At 38.4% G+C, this 10,752-nt stretch overlaps 1 non-coding gene across 1 annotated transcript; it reads left to right on the top strand.

Annotated features, from left to right (window-relative positions):
- The first annotated feature begins 395 nt into the window (after positions 1-395).
- LOC116589519 lies at positions 396-529 on the top strand. The gene has a single exon (XR_004285304.1). It is a non-coding gene; the product is annotated as a U4 spliceosomal RNA (small nuclear RNA).
- Positions 530-10,752: the final 10,223 nt, after the last annotated feature.

The raw sequence follows: 10,752 nt of genomic DNA, 5'->3' as shown, positions 1-10,752 counted from the left end.
TACTAGTAAAGAACAACATCTGAAAATAAGTAAGCATTTATCCCAAGATGAGTTATCTTAGAATAAGATAATTAAGTCCCTCTCCCAAATAGAACGAAATAGTAAAGCTAAGAGGAAAAAACTAATGAAACAACAAAAACAAAAAACATTCAAGAAAGGAAATCAATAAAGCTAACAGTTGTTCTTAGAAAGGAACAATAATTCCATTAAATCCAGAATATTCTGATTAAAAGAGAATACATAGACACCACAAATAGCTAATATTAGGATTACAAAAGGAGGCAACAGGTTTAAATAGCAATAAGATAGACAAAACTGACACATTTCACAAAAATGTCTATGGTGACTGACCTTAACTGACACAAGAAAAGAAAAATCAGAATTAAATAAATTGGATTTACAAGTGGCAGTATCGTAGCCAATGAGGTTTATCCGAGGCGCGATTATTGCTAATTGAAAAACCTTCCTATAAAGAAAACTTTAAGCTCAGAAGTCTCACTGATGCAATCTTTAAAGAGTTAATGCTAAATTTATAACTCTTCAGAAAATAAAAAATTAAAACTATAATTCTCAGTGCCTAAATAATATTTTTTAAATTAATTAATTAATTAATTAAAAAAAATTTTTAATAAACATGTATTTTTATCCCCAGGGGTACAGGTCTGTGAATCCCCAGGTTTACACACTTCACAGCACTCACCAAAGCAAATACCCTCCCCAATGTCCATAACCCTACCCCCGCTTCTCCCAACCCCTCTCCCCCCAGCAACCCTCAGTATGTTTTATAAGATTAAGAGTCACTTATGGTTTGTCTCCCTCCCAATCCCATCTTGTTTGATTGATTCTTCTCCTACCCACTTAAGTCCCCATGTTGCATCGCCACTTCCTCATATCAGGGAGATCATATGATAGTTGTCTTTCTCTGCTTGACTTATTTCGCTAAGCATGATACGCTCTAGTTCCATCCATGTTGTCACAAATGGCAAGATTTCATTTCTTTTGATGGCTGCATAGTATTCCATTGTGTATATATACCACATCTTCTTGATCCATTCATCTGTTGATGGACATCTAGGTTCTTTCCATAGTTTGGCTATTGTGGACATTGCTGCTATAAACATTCGGGTGCACGTGCCCCTTTTGACCACTACGTTTGTATCTTTAGGGTAAATACCCAGTAGTGCAATTGCTGGGTCATAGGGCAGTTCTATTTTCAACATTTTGAGGAACCTCCATGCTGTTTTCCAGAGTGGCTGCACCAGCTTGCATTCCCACCAACAGTGGAGGAGGGTTCCCCTTTCTCCGCATCCTCGCCAGCATCTGTCAATTCCTGACTTGTTGATTTTAGCCATTCTGACTGGTGTGAGGTGATCTTGTGGTTTTGATTTGTATTTCCCTGATGCTGAGTGATATGGAGCACTTTTTCATGTGTCTGTTGGCCATCTGGATGTCTTCTTTGCAGAAATGTCTGTTCATGTCCTCTGCCCATTTCTTGATTGGATTATTTGTTCTTTGGGTGTTGAGTTTGCTAAGTTCTTTATAGATTCTGGACACTAGTCCTTTATCTGATATGTCATTTGCAAATATCTTCTCCCATTCTGTCAGTTGTCTTTTGATTTTGTTAATTGTTTCCTTTGCTGTGCAAAAGCTTTTGATCTTGATGAAATCCCAATAGTTCATTTTTGCCCTTGTTTCCCTTGCCTTTGGCGATGTTCCTAGGAAGATGTTGCTGCGGCTGAGGTCGAAGAGGTTGCTGCCTGTGTTCTCCTCAAGGATTTTGATGGATTCCTTTCTCACATTGAGGTCCTTCATCCATTTTGAGTCTATTTTTGTGTGTGGTGTAAGGAAATGGTCCAATTTCATTTTTCTGCATGTGGCTGTCCAGTTTTCCCAGCACCATTTATTGAAGAGGCTGTCTTTTTTCCATTGGACATTCTTTCCTGCTCTGTCGAAGATTAGTTGACTGTAGAGTTGAGGGTCTATTTCTGGGCTCTCTATTCTGTTCCATTGATCTTTGTGTCTGTTTTTGTGCCAGTACCATGCTGTCTTGATGATGACAGCTTTGTAATAGAGCTTGAAGTCCGGAATTGTGATGCCACCAACTTTGGCTTTCTTTTTCAATATCCCTTTGGCTATTCGAGGTCTTTCTGGTTCCATATAAATTTTAGAATTATTTGTTCCATTTCTTTGAAAAAGATGGATGGTACTTTGATAGGAATTGCATTAAATGTGTAGATTGCTTTAGGTAGCATAGACATTTTCAGAATATTTATTCTTCCAATCCAGGAGCATGGAACATTTTTCCATTTCTTTGTGTCTTCCTCAATTTCTTTCATGAGTACTTTATAGTTTTCTGAGTATAGATTCTGTGTCTCTTTGGTTAGGTTTATTCCTAGGTATCTTATGGTTTTGGGTGCAATTGTAAATGGGATGGACTCCTTAATTTCTCTTTCTTCTGTCTTGCTGTTGGTGTAGAGAAATGCAACTGATTTCTGTGCATTGATTTTATATCCTGACACTTTACTGAATTCCTGTATAAGTTCTAGCAGTTTTGGAGTGGAGTCTTTTGGGTTTTCCACATATAGTATCATATCATCTGTGAAGAGTGATAATTTGACTTCTTCTTTGCCGATTTGGATGCCTTTAATTTCCTTTTGTTGTCTGATTGCTGAGGCTAGGACCTCTAGTACTATGTTGAATAGCAGTGGTGATAATGGACATCCCTGCCGTGTTCCTGACCTTAGCGGAAAAGCTTTCAGTTTTTCTCCATTGAGAATGATATTTGCGGTGGGTTTTTCATAGATGGCTTTGATGATATTGAGGTACGTGCCCTCTATCCCTACACTTTGAAGAGTTTTGATCAGGAAGGGATGCTGTACTTTGTCAAATGCTTTTTCAGCATCTATTGAGAGTATCATATGGTTCTTGTTCTTTCTTTTATTGATGTGTTGTATCACATTGACTGATTTGCGGATGTTGAACCAACCTTGTAGCCCTGGAATAAATCCCACTTGGTCGTGGTGAATAATCTTTTTAATGTACTGTTGAGTCCTATTGGCTAGTATTTTGTTGAGTATTTTCGCATCTGTGTTCATCAAGGATATCGGTCTATAGCTCTCTTTTTTGATGGGATCCTTGTCTGGTTTTGGGATCAAGGTGATGCTGGCCTCATAAAATGAGTTTGGAAGTTTTCCTTCCATTTCTAATTTTTGGAACAGTTTCAGGAGAATAGGAATTAGTTCTTCTTTAAATGTTTGGTAGAATTCCCCCGGGAAGCCGTCTGGTCTGGGCTTTTGTTTGTTTGGAGATTTTTAATGACTGTTTCAATCTCCTTACTGGCTATGGGTCTGTTCAGGCTTTCTACTTCTTCCTGCTTCAGTTGTGGTAGTTTATATGTTTCTAGGAATGCATCCATTTCTTCCAGATTGTCAAATTTGTTGGCATAGAGTTGCTCATAGTATGTTCTTAAAATACTTTGTATTTCTTGGTGTTAGTTGTGATCTCTCCCCTTTCATTCATGATTTTATTTATTTGGGTCCTTTCTATTTTCTTTTTGATAAGTCTGGCCAAGGGTTTATCAATTTTATTAATTCTTTCAAAGAACCAGCTCCTAGTTTCGTTGATTTGCTCTATTGTCTTTTTGGTTTCTATTTCATTGATTTCTGCTCTGATCTTTATGATTTCTCTTCTCCTGCTGGGCTTAGGGTTTCTTTCTTGTTCTTTCTCCAGCTCCTTCAGGTGTAGGGTTAGGTTGTGTACCTGAGACCTTTCTTGTTTCTTGAGGAAGGCTTGTACCGCTATATATGTTCCTCTCAGGACTGCCTTTGTTGTGTCCCACAGATTTTGAACTGTTGTATTTTCCTTATCATTTGTTTCCATGATTTTTTTCAATTCTTCTTTAATTTCCCGGTTGACCCATTCATTCTTTAGAAGGATGCTGTTTAGTCTCCATGTATTTGGGTTCTTTTGAAACTTCCTCTTGTGGTTGAGTTCTAGCTTCAGAGCATTGTGGTCTGAAAATATGCAGGGAATGTTCCCAATCTTTTGATACCGGTTGAGTCCTGATTTAGGACTGAGGATGTGATCTATTCTGGAGAATGTTCCATGTGCACTAGAGAAGAATGTGTATTGTGTTGCTTTGGGATGAAATGTTCTGAATATATCTGTGATGTCCATCTGGTCCAGTGTGTTGTTTAAGGCCTTTATTTCCTTGCTGATCTTTTGCTTGGATGATCTGTCCATTTCAGTGAGGGGAGTGTTAAAGTCCCCTACTATTACTGTATTATTGTTGATGTGTTTCTTTGATTTTGTTATTAATTGGTTTATATAGTTGGCTGCTCCCACGTTGGGGGCATAGATATTTAAAATTGTTAGATCTTCTTGTTGGACAGACCCTTTGAGTATGATATAGTGTCCTTCCTCATCTCTTATTACCGTCTTTGGCTTAAAATCTAATTGATCTGATATAAGGATTGCCATTCCTGCTTTCTTCTGATGTCCATTAGCATGGTAAATTCTTTTCCACCCCCTCACTTTAAATCTGGAGGTGTCATTGGGCTTAAAATGAGTTTCTTGTAGGCAACATATAGATGGGTTTTGTTTTTTTATCCATTCTGATACCCTGTGTCTTTTGATTGGGGCATTTAGCCCATTAACATTCAGGGTAACTATTGAGATATATGAATTTAGTGCCATTGTATTGCCTGTAAGGTGACTGTTACTGTATATTGTCTCTGTTCCTTACTGATCTACCACTTGTAGGCTCTTTCTTTGCTTAGAGGACCCCTTTCAATATTTCCTGTAGAGCTGGTTTGGGGTTTGCAAATTCTTTCAGTTTTTGTTTGTCTTGGAAGCTTTTAATCTCTCCTTCTATTTTCAATGATAGCCTAGCTGGATATAGTATTCTTGGCTGCATGTTTTTCTCGTTTAGTGCTCTGAAAATATCATGCCAGCTCTTTCTGGCCTGCCAGGTCTCTGTGGATAAGTCAGCTGCCAATCTAATATTTTTACCATTGTATGTTTCAGACCTCTTTTCCCAGGCTGCTTTCAGGATTTTCTCTTTGTCACTAAGACTTGTAAATTTTACTATAAGGTGATGGGGTGTGGGCCTATTCTTATTGATTTTGAGGGGCGTTCTCTGAACCTCCTGAATTTTGATGCCCGTTCCCTTTGCCATATTGGGGAAATTCTCCCCATTAATTCTCTCCAGTATACCTTCTGCTCCCCTCTCTCTTTCTTCTTCTTCTGGAATCCCAATTATTCTAATGTTGTTTCATCTTATGGTGTCACTTATCTCTCGAATTCTCCCCTCGTGGTCCAGTAGCTGTTTGTCCCTCTTTTGCTCAGCTTCTTTATTCTCTGTCATTTGGTCTTCTATATCACTAATTCTTTCTTCTGCCTCATTTAGCCTAGCAGTGAGAGCCTCCATTTTTTATTGCACCTCATTAATAGCTTTTTTGATTTCAACTTGGTTAGATTTTAGTTCTTTTATTTCTCCAGAAAGGGCTTTTATATCTCCTGAGAGGGTTTCTCTAATATCTTCCATGCCTTTTTCGAGCCCGGCTACAACCTTGAGAATTGTGATCTGAACTCTAGATCTGACATATTACCAATGTCTGTATTGATTAGGTCCCTAGCCTTCGGTACTGCCTCTTGTTCTTTTTTTTGTGGTGAATTTTCCGCCTTGTCATTTTGTCCAGATAAGAGTATATGAAAGAGCAAGTAAAATAGTAAAAGTGTGGTAACAACCCCAGGAAAATATGGTTTAACCAAATCAGAAGTGATCCCAAATCGTGAGGGGGGAGAAAGGGGATAAAAAGAGGTTCAAAAAGAAAGAAAGAAAAAAGAAAGAAAAGAATTTAAAAAAGGAAAATGAATAAAGAAAAATATAAAAAGGAAAAAATATATATTAGATAAACTAGTTAAAAAACGTTAAAAAAGCAAAGGGTAAAAGTTTAACAAAATATTAGCAGAAGAACAGAAAAAAAATGAAAAAGAAAAAATTAAATTAACTGCAAGACTAAAAAAATCACAGGGAAAAAAAAAAGAAAAGAAAAAAAAATCAGAGGGAGAAAGCCATGAGTTCCGTGCTTTGCTTTCTCCTCCTCTGGAATTCCGCTGCTCTCCTTGGTATTGAAACCGCACTCCTTGGTAGGTGAACTTGGTCTTGGCTGGATTTCTTGTTGATCTTCTTGGGGAGGGGCCTGGTGTAGTGATTCTCAAGTGTCTTTGTCCCAGGCAGAATTGCACTGCCCTTACCAGGGGCCGGGCTGAGTAATCCGCTCGCCTTTGCTTTCAGGAGCTTTTGTTCCCTGAGCGCTTTCCGTAGAGTTCCGGAGGATGGGAATACAAATGGCGGCCTCCTGGTCTCCGGGCCTGGAGGAGCTGAGAGCCCGGGGGCCCCACTCCTCAGTGCGCCCTCAGAGAACAGCACCCAGTTATTCCCGTCTGCCTGACCTCCGGCCGCGCTCCGATTCACGGAGCCTGCGACAGGTTCAAGGTAACCCCGAGCTGCGAGCTTACTGTCGGCTCTGTCTCTGCAGCCGGCTTTCCCGTTCCAATACACGCAAGCTCTGCAACACTCAGATACCCCCGATCCTTCTGTCACCCTGCGGGACCTGAGGCCACGCTGACCCCGCGTGGGCTTCGCCCCGGTTTGGCCTCTGGAGTGATGTCCCTCAGCCGAACAGACTTTTAAAAGTCCTGATTTTGTGCTCTGTTGCTCCGCCGCTTGCCGGGAGCCGGCCCCTCCCCCCAGGGTCTATCTTCCCGTCGCTTTGGATTCACATCTCCGCCGGTCCTACCTTTCAGAAAGTGGTTGTTTTTCTGCTTCCAGAATTGCTGTTCTTCTTCTCTTCGATCTGCCGATGGATTTGCAGGTGTTTGCAATCTTTAGATAAGCTATCTAGCTGATCTCCGGCTAGCTGAAGTAGTCTCAGCCTGCTACTTCTCCACCATCTTGACTCCTCCCCTCAGTGCCTAAATAATCTTGATACCAAAATGTAACATTGTAAGAAAAACACCAGTTGATTTTCACAAATCCTAAACAAAATATCAAAGTAAATTATAAATACATAAAAAGGATAATAAATCTTGGTCTTATTGGTTTATTTTGGAAATGCCAGCTTGGTCTGGTATCCAAAAGCCAATTAGTGTAATCAACATGCTTATGGAATAAAGGAGGACAATTATGATCATTTTAACAGATGCATAAAAATGCAATTAAAAACACTCAATATCTATTCATGATTTTAGAAAACCCTGGCAATGCCACACAAATATGAAGTCTTATTAGACACTCCAAGCAATCATATGCCAACATATCAGACAATGCAAAAAAAAAATGGATAAATTCCTAGAAACATTTAACCTACCAAGACTGAATCATGAAGAAATAGGAAATCTGAACAGACCAATTACTACTAGGGAGAATGAATCAGTAATAAAAACTTCCCTACAGACCATAGTCCAGTAACAGATGGTTTCACTGGTGAATGCTACCAAATATTTAAAGAAAAATTAATATAATCCTTTTCAAATTCTTTCATCCAAAAAAGACAAAGAAATACTTCCAAATGCATTTTATGAAGTCAGGATTACTGTAATTCAAAACCAAAGAAGCTACAAGAAAATTGTAGTTCAGAATCTCTGATGAAACATAGCTATGAATATCCTCAACAAAAATACCTCAAAAAAAATTAGCAAACCAACCCAGCTTTTATATCAACATGGACGGGACTGGAAGAGATTATGCTAAGTGAAATAAGTCAAGCAGAAAGAGTCAATCATATGGTTTCACCTACTTGTGGAACATAAGGAATAACATGGAGGACATTGGGAGATGGAGCGAAGGGAGTTGAGGAAAATTGGAAGGGGAGGTGAACCATGAGAGTCTATGGACTATGAAAAACAACCTGAGGGTTTTGAAGGGGCGAGGGGTGGGAGGTTGGGGGAACCAGGCGGTGGGTATTAGGGAGGGCACAGATTGCATGGAGCACTGGGTGTGGTACAAAAACAATGAATACTGTTACGCTGAAAAGAAATAAATAAAAGAAAAAGAAAAAGAAAAAGAAACATAGCTATAAATATCCTCAACAAAAATACCTCAAAAAAAATTAGCAAACCAAGCCAGCTTTTATATCAACATGGATGGGACTGGAAGAGATTATGCTGAGTGAAATAAGTCAAGCAGAGAGAGTCAGTCATATGGTTTCACTTACTTGTGGAACATAAGGAATAGCATGGAGGACATTGGGAGATGGAGAGGAGAAGTGAGTTGGGGGAAACCAGAGCAGGGAGACAAACCATGAGAGACTATGGACTCTGAGAAATATAAACTGAGGGTTTTGGAGGGGAGAGAGTTGGGGGTTTGGGTGAGCCTGGTGGTGGGTATTATGGAGGGCACATATTGCATGGAGCACTGGCTGTGGTGTATAAACAATGAATTTTGGAACACTGCAAAGAAATAAAATATAATAAAATGGAAAAAATTAGCAAACCAATTTCAAGAATACCTTAGAAAAATTATTCATTGTGATCCAGTAAGATTTATTTCAACTGTGCAAGGATGGTTTAATATGGTCAAATCAATCAGCATGATACATCACAATAACAAGAGGAAGAATAAATGTCATATGATCATCTGAGTAGGTTCAGAAAAAGGATTCAACAAAACACAACATCTGTTTGTGATCAAAACTTGAAACAAATTGTATTGAGGAAATATACTTCAACATAAATAAGGGCTATATATGAAAAACCCACTGCTGATGGTTAAAAAAAAAAAAAAGGAAAATTTCCCTCTAAGATCAGGAACAAGACAAGCATCAGTTTTATCCAACATAGTACTGGAAGTACCTGCTGTGCCAATAAGGCAAGAAAAATAAAAGACATCTAAATTTGTAAGGAAGAAGTAAAATTGTCACAATTTGCAGAAGATATAATATATTCAGATCACAAAAACCAGAACTTATAAATGAATTCAGTAGAGTTGCATAATACAAAATCAGTACACAAAAAGGTTAGATTGCTATATAATCATCATCATCAGAGAAATAAAGAAAACATTTCTACTTGTATCAAAAAGAATATAAAACTAGTAATAAATATAACCAAGAAGGGAAAATACCTGTAATGGACTACTAAATGGCATTAATGGAAGAAATTGAAGATTTCACAAATAAATGGAAAGATATTCTATGCTCATTGACTGGAAGAATATTGTGAAAATGTGCATATTACCCAAAACAATGTATAGATTCAGTGCAACCTTTATCAAAATTCCACTGGCATTTTACACAGAAATAGAAGAAACACCCCTAAAATTTATACAAAGCCAAAAAGACCCCCCAAATCTAAAGTAGTCTAGAGAAAGAACAAAGCTAGAGGCATCATAATTCCTGATTTCAAACTACATTACAAAATTATACTCATCCAAAGAATATAATATTGGTATAAAAACCACACCTACACATTAATGAGTACAGATGTTCAAAATAAACCCACTAATACATAGTCAATGTATTTATGACAAAAAGTTAATTAAAACTATACATTGGGGAAATGATAGTCTCTTCAATATGCCATGCCTAGAAAACTGGACAGCCAGATGCAAAAGAATGGTTATTATACTTCATACCCAAAAGTCAACTCAAAATTCATTAAAAATTGAATGTAACTACTGAAACCATAACTCCTAGAAGGAGTTTTAAGTGGTGTGCTCCTTGACATCAGCCTTGGTGATGATTATTTGAATTTGACACCAAATAGCAAAATTAACAAATATGAACATAAACAAGTAAGACTACACAAAATTAAAAATCTTCTGCACAAAAAAGGAAGCCACCACCACCATCAACAATAAAAACAATTTAAAAATTTTGATAAAATATCTACACATAAGATCCAAGTACTGATGGTTGCAAGGCCCTTGCCCATTCTCCATCACAACAGTATAAAGGAAAGCACAGGATGTAATGAGCACAGGGTGTTACACGCAACAGATGAATCACTGAACTCTACCTCTGAAACTAATAATATACTCTATAGTAATTAAGTTTAAATAAAATAAAATTTAAAGACAACAACAAAAACAAATTCCCTGTGGTCCAAACCTACAGATTCCTGCATAATCTCATTGGGGCAAGACTGGAGTGGGGGCTCCTAATAAGTGACCTACAATCCTAGGGGAGCTGGTAGTCCAACACAGGCTCTCTTCTCTTACTATAGGAGCCATAATAAGTTCAGGGGAGACATCTCAATGCAGTACTATGCCAGCCTGGGTCAGGGAACTGTGGTTATCAAGTAGTATTTTCTCTTTACCTTATAAAGCCCATATCTGGTCTCTGTGGTTCAAGAAGGTGCTTCAACCTCACCCCCATATTCCAGGATTCTCTATTCACACACAGCCCATTGCTTTCACTGTCTGCAGATCAAGACAAATGGCCTCATCTGGCCATGGAATTTAGTGCACATGTATTCAGGTCTATAAACTATGAGCCACGCAGGCTCTAGGGCCTCTTTTGCTGCCTCACCAGGGAAAAGAAATTCATTCACAGTCCCACCTCCTACCAAGTTTAGTACCTAGTTCTGACCATCTAATGAAAAACAGAGGCGACTGGTAAGCTCATCCTAATTGTTGTTTGGGCAGGCAATCAAACCAGCAGTCCTATCCAACTGTTTTCAGCCAGTGGACACCCCCCTTTATGTTAGAGCTCAGGCAGTGGCCCCACCCAAAAATATTCTTTGATAAAA

Source organism: Mustela erminea, chromosome 4 (genome assembly GCF_009829155.1).
Source record: "Mustela erminea isolate mMusErm1 chromosome 4, mMusErm1.Pri, whole genome shotgun sequence".
In the NCBI taxonomy this organism is placed as follows: domain Eukaryota; kingdom Metazoa; phylum Chordata; class Mammalia; order Carnivora; family Mustelidae; genus Mustela; species Mustela erminea.
This window is presented reverse-complemented; position numbering and strand designations above follow the sequence as displayed.